Raw genomic sequence first — 13,618 nt, 5'->3', positions numbered from 1 at the left:
TAGATCTCTCCCTGAAAGGTCGAGAGTCATGTAGTCTGATATTGTGTTCTACTCCTTTTGCACATCCCACATCCCACTCATGCAGTGAGAACACCTTGGATCTTTCACAAAGTTTCTTCCTCAGGCGATCTTTCCACTCCTCGGACACTGGTGAATCTCCAAAGTCAAACTTTGCTGGGTCTATCGTTGGAACTTGAGTTTCCCACTGGGGGGTTACAATTGACTCGGGCTCAAAGAGGTCTGCTATCTTTTGTCCTTGCTTCACAAAAATATCACGACTCGTTTCATTAGCAATCAGTATAGTCACCTCTTCCTGGGCTTCAGCAGGTAGGGTTATGACTCCACTAAGAACCAGCACTCCTTCAGGGAGCCCTCCCTCGGTCGGCTGCTCTACCACTGCTAATGTTCTCTTACTGCCTTTCAGGCAGGTACTCATGACAATCACCTCCTTTTCTGTCATTGCAGGCACCACTAAGGGGATCGGGCCTGCGTACCTCAGTGCTCCCACCGGCAAATCAGGCATCACTCTTTTTGCGTCCTCAATTTTTCTGTAGGCTGCGGCACAATGTGTGTGTATCACCAAGGTATTCAGGTATTGGTCCCCTGCTCGTTGTCTGCAGTAATCTGCAAGTACCTTAAAGAGGCTGGAGTTGGTCCCTATTAGCACGGACACATCAGAGACACCTTTAGGGTCGGGGCATATTAAAGCTGCAGTGTCCACCTCCTGTCTTACCCCAGCGATCTCTTCTGGGAATTCCAGGTGTACAATGACATACCCCTGATATGGGTATTCATCCATGCTGAGACCACATAGGCCAAGCCCTGTCAAGGGCTGTATAGGCAGATGCATAAGCATCTGCTGGTAGAAAGACTGGAATATGATAGTCACTTGGGATCCCGTGTCAAGCACTGCTCTACATTCTGTCCCTTCAACCTTTACAGTGACCTCTGCTCGAGGTCCTATCAATCCTGGGGGGATTCGGGTGGCATGGTTCTTCGCAGGGGAGCCTCCAAACCCTGCAGGCCTAGGCGGCTCCCTTCCCAGGCCCTGGGGCCGTTTCCCGACTTTCCCCAGGTGGTCCTCAGCTTTTGGTATACTAGCGGGGGATTCTCTGCATTCTGACACCTGGCAGCAATGTGCCCATCCTGGCCACACCGGTAGCAGAAGAAGGATTGCCCTTTCCCGTGTTGCCGGGGTGGGGCAGAGGTTCTAAATGTAGTCTTCTGGACCGTAGTAACGGGGGGTTCCTTGTACCCCGAAGTCTTTGCTGAATCGATAGTATTCTCTAGTTCAGCCACTTTCTGTGTCAGGACCTGCACTCGTTGGGTAAGTTCCTCTTGAGGATTCACCATCAGCGCCTTGGGCATTCGTATGGATGTTGTGGCAGTTGCCTGGGGTGGCTGAACCTCCCAAACCTCACCAGCTGCCTGCCTCTCTTCCTCCTCTCGGACCTCTTTTATCAGTCGAGAGTAACCTGGTGGATTGTCTTGGCGCTCCCTTAATCGAAGGTGGAGAAGGATTGGGTTCTGATATTGAATTCCTCTCACAATCTGAGCCAATCTAGTCCGGTCCATTTGCTCAACCGCTACTGCTCCCCTCATGATGGCTCTCTGTAATAATTTCTCCAACCTCTGTATATAGGCAGAAACTTTCTCTCCCTTTTGTTGCCTGGCATTGAGGAACTTGCAATAAACATCCTCTGAGCCCTCGGTTCTCCCAAAGGCATGATCAAGGGCCTCTAGGCAGGCCTTTACCTTGACCCCAGGGTTACTGAGCTTCAGGGTGCGAATCACATCTAGGGCTGGCCCCCTGAGGCACTCTACTAGTCGCCTTCTCTTTTCAGCATCAGGTACTGCCCACTCCTGCAGCATTTCAGTGGTGTGTTCCAGCCAGGGTTCAAATGCTTCCTCCCCAGGTATTGGGGTGGGACCCCCAGAACACAACCTTAGTTTACGATAGGGGTTTGCCTCGGGGTGGGGTGGCACAACCTTCTCTAATGCTTGCCCCAAAGCCTTCACCCACTCATCAGGTGATGGAGCAGCCTCCCGGGGTGGGACTCCTGGGTCAAGGCCCAACAGACCCGGCATATCAGCCAGGGTCTTCCCCTCTTTCCCCAAAAAGGCTGACATTTTCTTTAAAAACTCCACGTCAGAGGCAGGGGCTGGTGAGGGCTGGCTCCCAGTAGTTATTACCTTCCACTCACCATCTTCCACTGCTATCGTGCCTGGAACCTGTAGAGGGTCCACAGCCGACGGCAGCTCACACAGTACCGCAAAATCTCCGTCCTCCCTCACAAACATGCGCCCACGCATTTTACACTTACTCAGGTACTCAGTGGATGCCCTTAAGGTAGGCTCTATCGAGCCTTCATCGAACGCCTCCGGCACCCCGGTCACCAGGACACAGTTCCTAGGGTTAATATTCATCCCCCTGCACCAATCCTCTAGCAAATGTAGAGCCATTATACAAACTGTAATTTCTTTCCCAAATATAACAGATCAATACAACAACAACCAGATGCTGGGTTTTCCCAATTTAATGACTCACCTAAGATGTGCTTGCGAGGGGTACTGACCCAGTCTTATCCCGGACGAGCCCCCAAAAATGTAACCCTTCTGCCAGGCCAAGTTGATAGCAGCAAGGGCCGGGTTCAGTACACAGGGGTTCCCTCTCATCAAAGCAAATACAAAACTGGCTCGAGCCCCCACCCAGTGACCTGGGAAAATCTTACACACCCCCTGGGCGCCTCGAAGAGGCAATACTTCCCCTCTCGCAAGCACGGAGTCTCGGTGTAGTAGAGAATCTTTAATAACATGAGGTAAACGACATCAGCATTAAATTGGGAAAACACCACAACTAGTGTTCATTAACCAAACCATGAGCAAAGACCCACCCCAGAAAATTGGGCCACATCCTTTCCCTCGGGTTCTTGAGTCCCAGAACCCAAATGTCTCTTGAGTCCAGCAATCCTCAAATCACCCAAAATCCAAAAAAGTCCAGCCCCAGAGTTCAAAAGTTCATCTGCAGAGTGTTACTCCCCAGTCTGGCTAAAATGTGCCTGTGTGTGGGGGAAAGAGGTAAGGGGTACCTTACGTGTCCTGAAGCTGACTGCCCCACAGGGCTCTGCTCTGCTACGCTGTCTCACGAACGGCTCCGCTCCACCACGACCGGCTCCACTCTGCACAGCTCGCCGTCTCACGAACAGCTCTGCTCAGCTTGCCGTCTCACGAACGGCTCCGCTCCACCACGACCGGCTCCGCTCGGCACAGCTCGCAGTCTCACGAACAGCTCGGCTCAGCTCACCGTCTCACGAACACACCGCTGTCTCACGAACGGCTCCGCTCCACCACGACCGGCTCCCTCTGCACAGCTCGCCGTCTCACGAACAGCTCTGCTCAGCTCGCCGTCTCACGAACGGCTCCGCTCCACCACGACCGGCTCCGCTCGGCACAGCTCGCCGTCTCACGAACAGCTCGGCTCAGCTCGCCGTCTCACGATCACACCGCTGTCTCACGAACGGCTCCACTCTGCACAGCTCGCTGTCCCATGAACAGCTCTGATCAGCTCGCCATCTCACGAACACACCACTGTCCCACGAACAGCTCTGCTCAGCTAGCCGTCTCGCAAACGGCTCCGCTCTGCACAGCTCGCCGTCTCACGAACAGCACCACTGCACTCTAGATCTTCCGGCTCCCCACTACTTGACACAGTGCTCAGTGATTTCAGCTCTCAGTGATTTCAGCTCATAGTAGTGGGGACCTTAGTGCTGGTGCACCATAAGGCCAAAGTGAATGCAGCACAGTACCTGTAGCAAGACTCTTAATAGACCCAAAATTAGCTCTGACATTCCACAGTGGAGAGAGACAGAGGTGCAATTGGTGCTTCAGGCCCTCACAAAGGGGCCCACACCACCAGGTACTAATACCTGTCTCAAGTCTCTCTCCCTTCACAGAGTTTTGGAACCCATGTCCCTTGCCTAGCGAGTGCTACTCAGTTGATGGTGAGTCCCTCCATCATAACAAAAGGCCAAGTACAGTTCCAAGCACAGTTCCCATAATCAGGGTAATAACAATTTACTCTTCCCGCCCCAATAACAAAGACATTGGGGATCCCACAACAGCCAAAGTGACCATTTGGGCAGTTATGGCCTCATTCTAGGCGGGGTGGGTGTGCCTATGCAAATTGAGATCAGCCCCTGAAGTTCTTTTCCACTACTTGCCACACCTCACCACCAGATGTCAGGGTGGAGCCCATCCTGACTCTGCTTACATAACAAGGAACATACTGACACTTGTTCTATTTGCATTTTGTAATAATTTGCTTAAAAGAAAAGGAGAACTCTAAAATGGGGCAGAAAATGGCCTAATGCTGGAACTGAAACAGTGTGGAACAGCAGGAATACAACTGAATATGCTGTTTTTGGTACTGCCTCCCTCCTTCCCCCTCCAGCTATCAGTAGTGTAAGCATCCCTTCCCCGCTACAGAATAAGGGATAGAGAGGATGGTACTTTACCACTTATGAAGTCCTTTGTGGGATTCTTATAATGTGCATTAGGGATTAATTTCACCCCACTGCAGAGAGCTAATGGGAGGCTCTAAGCACCGCTGACTCCTTCCACATAAGGGTGAATTTCACCCTCTGAGCAGGGAACACGATTGGTATTTGATTACTAATACCCATAGAGAACTGCAAATGTACACATGCTCTTTAAAGAGCATGTAAAAATGCATGAGCCCTGGACCAAATGGCTTAGCCAAAAGCCTGAGGCAGCTTTCTCCACAAAAGTCTCATTGACTTCAATAGGAATGTTGTCCAGGTTGAAAGTGTAAAGGGGGATTGAATCAGGACAAATATAGTGCACCCAAGTGCAAGGGGTTGCGGAGGTCCGGGTAGAGAGAGGCTTTGCAAAATAAGTGGGTTTGAAGGGGATGCTGGCTTCTGTCCTTAGCATTCGGAGATTATTTCAGCTTTATTAACCAGCTCTTTTTCTAATTGGCTGATTTTTTTTTTAAAGGTTAAGCCAGCAATAAAAATGAATAATGCAATTTACACAATCTTAATTTGGAGATAGCGTTAATGAAGATTTTTCTTGCCTTTCTTCAGATTCTCTCTTCCTAGTACATACTGTAACAGGTAGAGAAGGAATCAAGTTAAGTTATGGGGTAAAATTTCCAAAACTGACTGTCTCATTGAAAGTTATGGGGAGCCTGGCTCCTAAGTCACTTAAGCCTTTTGAAAACTACCCAGGGTACACGTTCTAGCCTGGCCAAGGTTTGGGAGTATTTGGATACTGGGTTTTGGTTCAAGCCTGTCCCTCACAGGAACCAGAACTAGATTAATTGGAAGTATAATTTAGCTAAATTTAGGAGAGAGAAATGTGGAGAAAATCAGGCAAATCACTGGTGGCAGTCAACACTTCCAAACAGACTTAGTGGTGCCATGTGAGTTGGTGCCTAAATGCCCTGGTGTTATTCTGAGCTAGAATGTGTCATGTCGTTTTAGACTATTAAGCACTATCATGGATCCTCTGCCTAACAAATATAAGAGCTTCACCATTGTCACTATGCTGCACGCGATAGTCACAACTTCATGAGGGTACCCGGGGCTAGCACTGAGATCCAAAAGTCCAGGCTCCTACCACTTGCTGTTTACATGGATTGCGGTAGCACCTAGGAGCTCCAGTCACGGACAGGATTCCCTTGTGCTAGGTCAGGCGTGGGCAAACTTTTTGGCCGGAGGGCCACATTGGGGAGCCACAGCTTTGCACCCCGAACACCCTGGCCCCCACCCACATCCTTTCCCCAACTGCCCCCCTCAGAACCCCCCCATCCAACCCCCCCCAGCTCCCTGTCCCCTGACTGCGTCCCCATCCAACCGCTCCCTGTCCCCTGACTGCTCCCCGGAACTGCCTGCCCCTTATCTGGACCCCCAGCCTCCTTACCATGCCGCTGAGAGCAGCATGTCTGGCAGCTGCGCTGCCCGGCTGGAGCCAGACACGCTGCCCTGCATGAGCAGGCAGCCCCGCTGCTCAGAGCGCTGGTGGCGTGGTGGTGTTTCTGTGGGGAAGGGGGAACAGTGGGGGAGGGGTCAGGGGCTAGCCTCCCGGGCTAGGAGCTCAGGGACCGGGCAGGACGGTCCTGCAGGCCATAGTTTGCCCACCTCTGTGTTAGGTGTTGTACATAGACAGTGTCTGCCCCAAAGAGCTTACAATCTAAATATAAGCCAACAGCTGGATACAATACTGGAGAGTACATAGAAACAATGAGACTATATTGTCTATGCAGACAAGGCAGACATTGGGTGGTGGGGAGAGGTAGAACACTAGTGGAATGAGCAATGTGATGGCAGCAACCATCATGTTAGTGCCACAATTTTTGTGGGGAGGAGAAAAGACAGAAAGGAGGTGAGAGGGACATGGAAAGGGTAGGTGTGGCCTGAAGCTGAAGCGAAGAAAAGCTTTGACTGTACTGTCAAGAGATCTAACAGTCCCAGCTTTGACTGCTTCTGGTCCTACTAGGTGGAGTCTGTCTGGCTCCTGTCTGCAGCCCACATGGTGGGAGGGAGGAGGGACACAGCCTGGGTCCTAGTGCCCCCAGAGTGGGGGAGAGTGTGTGTATGTGTGTCTCCTGCACAATTCCAGGCCCCGAGGGATGTCCCTGACTGGGGCCATTTTACACCCTGCACCAAGTGCTTTAGCTCAGATGCAATCGGCATTATATGGTCTCTGACACGGTCAAGCAGTTCTGATTCCCTCCTGTAGAGGGCAGTAGTACTACAATTGATTGATGTGTGCACAACTCATTCACAATAGGAAACTTTTCGTTATATTGACTGGGATTGTGTAAAGAGATACAAGGCCTTGACAATGTAGGCTTTCTTATGTCACTTAAATATGTTCTTGCATTGCTGCCTCATGTGACTTGGATTTCTATTCACGGAGATACCACTTAAACATTAACAGTAAAAACAAAATAAGGTGTATTTATAGTATACATATTACAGAAATTAGCATATAAATAAACAGACACTAGAGAAAATAATGTGAAGATATTTTATTGCTAATAGGTATATTCTCCCGAATTACTGACCAAAAGGCTTATTGTGGTGAGTAATTTTATTTTTTATTTTCCGATTTCAGCCAGGTTATAAAACATGTGGTTTTGGGAGATCCCTCAATGTCTGTGCTCAGTAGCAGAACTTCATTGATTCAAGGGGGAGAAAAATCTATTGTGTACTTACACTATGGGGGAAATAATGTTTAGAGAAGCCAATATATTGACAGGACTAAGGATCTGATACGAAGCCCACTGAAGTCAATGGGAGTATCTGGTGTCCTGGCATCAGTTTGACTTCTTTTTGGAGGGACTGTTCTCTAGAGCTGGATGAATTTTTTTTGGATAAATAGTTTATTCACCGAAAAATGGATTTTTGGGTTGGCTGAACCTATAGTCATGAATTTGATACACATTCATTGAATAGCTTCAGCCCAAAAAACTATGTAGGCTAAATGCACAAGAGGGCTTAGGTGCCCTGCCCAAAATGGTGAAGGTATCACAGCGCCCCTGCTCCTGTAGCCCCATAATTAAAGCACTCGGCTGGGATTTGGGAGACTCAGATTCCAGGCCCCCCCTCTGCCTGATTCATTGCAGGGATTTGAACTGCAGTGTGGAAGGCCAAGTTCCCTAACCACCAGGCTATAGGGCACTCCAGGGTGGGTCTTTCTCAATCTCTGCTGTTGATGCTGTTCCACTTTGTATCAAAACTCAAATCATGGGCCATGGGGGGTGGAGAGAGAGGATGACTCAGGACACTCACCCAGGAGAGGAGACACCTGAATTCTAGTCCCTGCTACAATGACTAACTATACAAAGGGGAACAACTTCCACATTGTGCTAGGTGCTGTACAAACACAACAAAAAGATGGTCCCTGCCCCAAAGAGTTTGATCTAAGTTTAAAAAAAAATCAATCCCATAATTTTCACTGTTACCAGCAAGCTGCCCTGTGATTTGAATAAGGGACCTTCGGCACCATAAACACAGACTGAGCATTAACTCCTTCTGGCTTGTTTTGCTGCCCTTCTGCTTTCCCTGCAAGCTTTAAACTAACCTTGAATAGATTTGGCTGCTTCCCCCATTTCCAGTACTTTATTTTCTTTAACCTCAAGCTCTCTGAGCAGCCCCTTGTGGTTTTTTGAATTGCCTTTGTTTTTTTTCCAGAGAAGCTCTAGTCTGCTGTGCTTTAATTATAGAGTCTCTTAGGATTTCCCCCAGCTGCCTTCTGCACACACAGCCTTTCCCTCCCTCTGTACTTTCTGTTCTTTACATAATCAACCTCTTGGCATAATAGTCCATGGCTGCCTATGTGCAGTCACCACAATCATATGCTTACAGCACACAGTAGCTGAAGCACTTACCTAAGAACTTGTGACCTTTGACTACAACTAATGATGAACTAAAAGGGAGAGCTGGTTGCTTGGTTAGTCGAGGGAGCAGATATCCAGCTGGAGAGATCACATGTTCTATTCACGAGCAAGCAGTAATTCAGATTGCCTGGGTGCTGAGAATGAGAACTTGTCTAATTCCAGGCTGGATTCACCCCAGTTGGTACTAGGAAGTGTAGTTTGCCCAACCTGGTGCTAGTCTGGCCGCTTGTGCTCCAGGAGAGAATCATCCATGGAGGAGGAGGTCAGATGGTGGTTCCGCTGTGGTCCACCTTTGGGGCCTAATCTAGGGAAAGCAGTTTTAGTTCCTAACTGGGGTGCCATAGAAACCCTGCCGCAGAGGCTGGATGAGGGATACATTGCATCTCCTGGTTGACCGGGTCTTGCCCTCTGCTTTTGGGGTTTGGTTAACACTCTTGGAGCGCCTCCCTCACAAACATAAGGGTGGGTGTCGCAATCACCATTGGGCTCACTATGACCTGGTGTAACCTGGCAGAAGCCGGACTAAAGGGTGTGTGTGAAAATGGTCAATGTGTGCATCATTGCAAACTGTATTGGCATTTATCTGAATCTGCCAGATCAGAGTAGGGGGGATGACACCAAGAGGGTTAGCAAAGCAGAAGAATTAGACTTTAGTGCCCCCTCCCAGAGGGACAGATCTTTTTCATTGGTTGGAATCAAAACTTCCCATTGAAATTAGCAGGGAGTTCTGATCACAAACCAATGGGATGCTCTGGCCGAAGGCATGGTTTCCCCTTTTGGTGAATCTCCCCAACTTCTTCACAGCACACTCTGCCTTTCAGCTTCAGCCCAGTGGTAAGGCATATCTTGCCAGGAAACCTTGAATCCTCTTATCTAAAGCAGAGCCTTATTTGTGGGGAGGCAGGAGGGTACCTAGAGCTGCTGTGTTAAATGTGCGTCTCTGCATTGCATCCTTTTGAAACCTGCTAACTCACACTTGCATATGGTGGGCTGGAGATCCTAGTTTTTATGCATTCCCATTATTGATAACATTCCATAGGGTGGTACCTCTAAGAGATGCTTAATGAACTTTAAAAAAAAAGTTTTGAATATAAAGGTTATATTATCAACAACCCATCGTTGAAAGAACTAAATAGGATTATGAAGATTATCCTTCTTTAACAATGCCTTAAATTTTTATCTCCTTATCCTTTCCTCATTGCTTTCTCTCTCAAGACATTATGGTTTATTGTGTCTCCACTAGGTACCTTGCATGTGATTTACACACTGAATGGCTCTGCTTTCAGAGCAAGTTAATGATATAATATCCCCATTTATATTCAGAGCAGTCAACACTTTCTAACTCTCAGAATAATAAAACCACCTGCATTTAATATACATGGAAAAATGAGAAGGCAAATAGCAGATATGGCACAATCAGATAAGTGTAATCAGATAAAATATCACAATATTATAGCAGATCAGCATCTGGTAATGACTTGAATTTTAAAAGACTGACAAACAGCATGGCCTAAAGCAATCAGGCATACCTCATTCGGAGCTACTTATCCCAGATTTGATTGCTCTTCTCATATGTTTCTGGCAGATTAAACATTCAGGGTTTCTTAGTTTAACTCTTCTAGCACTGTCTCTCGTTAGTGGAAAAACACCAGCTTTCTACCTTTTTCCTCCCGCAGCCAAAAGCAATAACACACTGGGTAAGGGAGAGATGAACCCAGCTCCCCTCAACTGTTACAGTGACCTGAGCCAAGTTGTTAGCAATCTCTCTTGATGTGTAGACCACCACAGAACACTTTGCATGCTCTGTCTTTGCATTCACTGCCATGGGTTTAGCCTCTAGCTGTTCGGCTAGTCATTGACACAATGTTTGAAACTTACAAATTTGTTTCAGGTGCACTGAGCTTTGGATCACTGGGGCAGCAACATTTTTATAGGACGTACTACTGAGCACAATGGGGCCCTGAGCTTAATTGGGGGTCTGCTAGGCACTGCTGTAACGCTGCTCAAACAGCAACACTTCAGAGCATGCACTCTAGGCGAATCTGGGACACTGCCTCTAGCTTAGTTATTTCTATGTTTTTAGCAGCAACCACAAGCCTCAGGTTTTTAATCCACCCGCTGAACTAACACTGTAGAATGCATTTAGAAAAATGTCTTTCCATCTCTTATTTGAACGAGATGCTACGTCTACTAGGAATTAAAGCAGCCTTGACTGCTGATCAGGTACAATGGAATATTGCTGCAAGCTCCCGCATGTACAAGTTGGGTAATGCAAGCATCAGCGGTGTGTAGTTGCTCTCATCGCCTTTCCTTTTGGTTTGGCTTCCCGAGTGACGCTACTCCCAGAAAGCATATCCCTTGCCTAACATCTCAGGATGGGGGAGTTGATTCACTCCTAATTACTGTGCTTGCAATTGGACTTTGCATGCTGAAAATTGAAACACTATGTCTCCTGAGTGCATCAGGATCTCCATGCTCACTCTTGAACTGAATCTGTTATGCCAGTGTTCTTTTTTTCCCCTCTAATATCACAGTACCTCCGTGTGCATTCACCCTGTGTGTACTGGAGCATCAGGCAAGTGCTTCGTACAGCTAAAGACACGCAACAATGCGGCATCCAAGGAGGGGAGAGAATGCACGTTAGCCATGCTGGGTGGCTTTATATATATATATATATATATATATATATATATATATATATATACTCATTTGATCTCATCTGTAATTCTAAATGTGGAGAGAGAATCACCTGTCCAGCAGGGCTGGGCTAACAGCCAGAAAAGGAGCAAAGGAAATGGAAAGAGAGCATTAAAAACAGACGCAGTATTGGTGGTTGTCTGGAATGAAGTCAAGGCTTATCTTATCTAATCAAAGGGGAGAGTAGGCCCCTAAGGCTCATTTCAGTTCAAATTGGTATGTGTCTGATCATTAAATATTAATATTTTGGATACTTTGCATATATAGAGACCCTACATCTGAGGCTCTTGGCATGCTTTATGAATGTAAACTCTCCAGAGTAGATGGAGCCTTTAAACACCGCACTGAATGGAGGGTGGGAAGGAGGCAGGTAACTCCACCACCTCAGGAAGCAATTATCACTCAGAAGTGTGTGCCCACACTGGGGACAGGGGGGAGGGCTGAGGAAGGTGGGGATGGATGAAGGGATGGAATGGCTCCTTGCACCCACTCCCCATGCTTGTGTGCTTGCTCAGACCCTTATACAGTCTGGCCCTTAGTAGTTTTTTTAATGTCTACCTAGGCTCATGAAAGGTATCAACCTCACAGTGCTGGAGACTGATGCTCTTTATTGGTCCACAGAGCTGATACACCATAGGGAGCAGCAAAACAAGCTTCTGCCCCATATCTGTGTCTCCACCCTGACTTGGAAGCGTGAGGGGATCGTTCACATTCGCTGTCCACTCAGTCTGTGGCTTCTCTCTGAGGATACGGCTGAGGAAGGTGCCAACAAGCTGTGGTGTGGTGGTGTGTTGTTTTTATTTAAATGTGGACATCTATTTTGTTGTGATGGGACTCAAACCACCATTAGACAGCTGGCAGAGATTTTCTGGTCAGTGGCAGTCCGGCTGTTTTGAATAAGTGACCTAAAGGTAAAAGGCTTGCTATCCCATTCCCAATTCCTAGAGCCATACAACTCCCCAGTGAAGTCTGACTCACTGGACATACAGGCCTCTGGGCCCGCCTTTTCCCATCTCTGGGATGCCTCTGCACCCCTTCGTCCTCCAACGCACTTCTTATACTCAAGGATGGAGGCAGCTGGGTTTTACACCAGCCAGATCTTTTCCCCGTGCTGGGGGGACTGCTCAGGTGCCAGTTTGAAGCAGCTGTCTCTCCCTTTTGCACTAGTAGAGCAGCACAAAAGGCTTTTTAATATTTTGCATGCCAGCAGGAAAAAAGATCTTCAGCCCTGTTTTAAAAATCCCGTATGTGCCTGTGCATTTCCTGGTTTTCTTACCAGAAGTGGACACACAGAGATGGCTCTTGTGAGGGTCCCACACTGACTGAAACCAGTAAGCGCTGGAAGTCTTGCAAGATCTTTCATCTGGGCCCCAGACTGGTGGAACTTAAAGTAGCAACGAAAATCTACGGTTAAACAGCTAAATTTCCAGATGCTCTAACAGTACGGGAGTCACCGGTTAGTTTGAAATCTTTGCATTTTTTTAATTTCAGTCTATCTTATTAATATTTGTATCAGCATTAGGAATACTAGCAACACCACATAACATTTCCAAGATGCCTAACTCTAGATTACTTGTAATATTTAGTCTATTTGGATTTTCCATCTAGGTTCTTTGTTTGGTCTTTTGGCTAAACAGCCCGTTGTTAGTGGCCTGATATTTTTCAGATGTGCCGAGCATCCACAGCGCGGCACCTCTGGAAATCACACCATAAATCTGGGACTTTTTAGGCAACTAAGGGAGTAAGGTGAAACTGATGGGATTTGGGTGCCTAATTCCCTTAGGCTTCTTTGAAAATCCCAGCCTCGGTGCTTACATTTAACACACGCTCTATGGTAGTGATGCTTGCTCCCTATTGGGAATGATTCTCCATAGCAAAACTGTCCTCTCTTGAGATTCTGCACCCATATCATTTCCACTGTTTTTGTTTTTCACTTTTGGCTTCAGATTATGCACACAAATGGGTGTGAAATTGAAGCGTTTCTGACTGAAGCTAGTAACTTAGATGTATCTATAGCTCTTGGATAAATTGTTGCTCCCAGAGTGAGGGAAGAGGGTGAGGAAGGGAGAAGTCGAGGGGAGAAGACAAAGGAGTAATGGCAATATGATGATTGTCACTCATCTTAAAGAGCGAGCAAGTGGTGGAAATGATCAGAGTCGTTTCCCCCTCCTCCCCCCCTCCATTATCCCCCCTTGCTCACAATTCACCATAAGGGAGACGTTTCCTGATTTATTACTTGAAAGGCTGCCATATCTCTTCATCATTTGGAGGGGAACTTTTTTTAATTTGGGTAGATAAGATCTCAGGCAGCCTGAAAGATATTTCAGCCTAAGAATGAAATATCAGAATGGGAAACCTGACATCTGAATGTCACAAGAGCAATCTTTCCACACGCTCAAAAAAAAAAAAATTTTGCTAAAATGGAGCCAGGCCTTTCAGTATTCTGCTATGCTTTCAAAGACAGAACTAGGAAAGCAATGCATAAAATAACAGTAG

Source organism: Natator depressus, chromosome 5, assembly GCF_965152275.1.
Source record: "Natator depressus isolate rNatDep1 chromosome 5, rNatDep2.hap1, whole genome shotgun sequence".
In the NCBI taxonomy this organism is placed as follows: domain Eukaryota; kingdom Metazoa; phylum Chordata; order Testudines; family Cheloniidae; genus Natator; species Natator depressus.
This window is presented reverse-complemented; position numbering follows the sequence as displayed.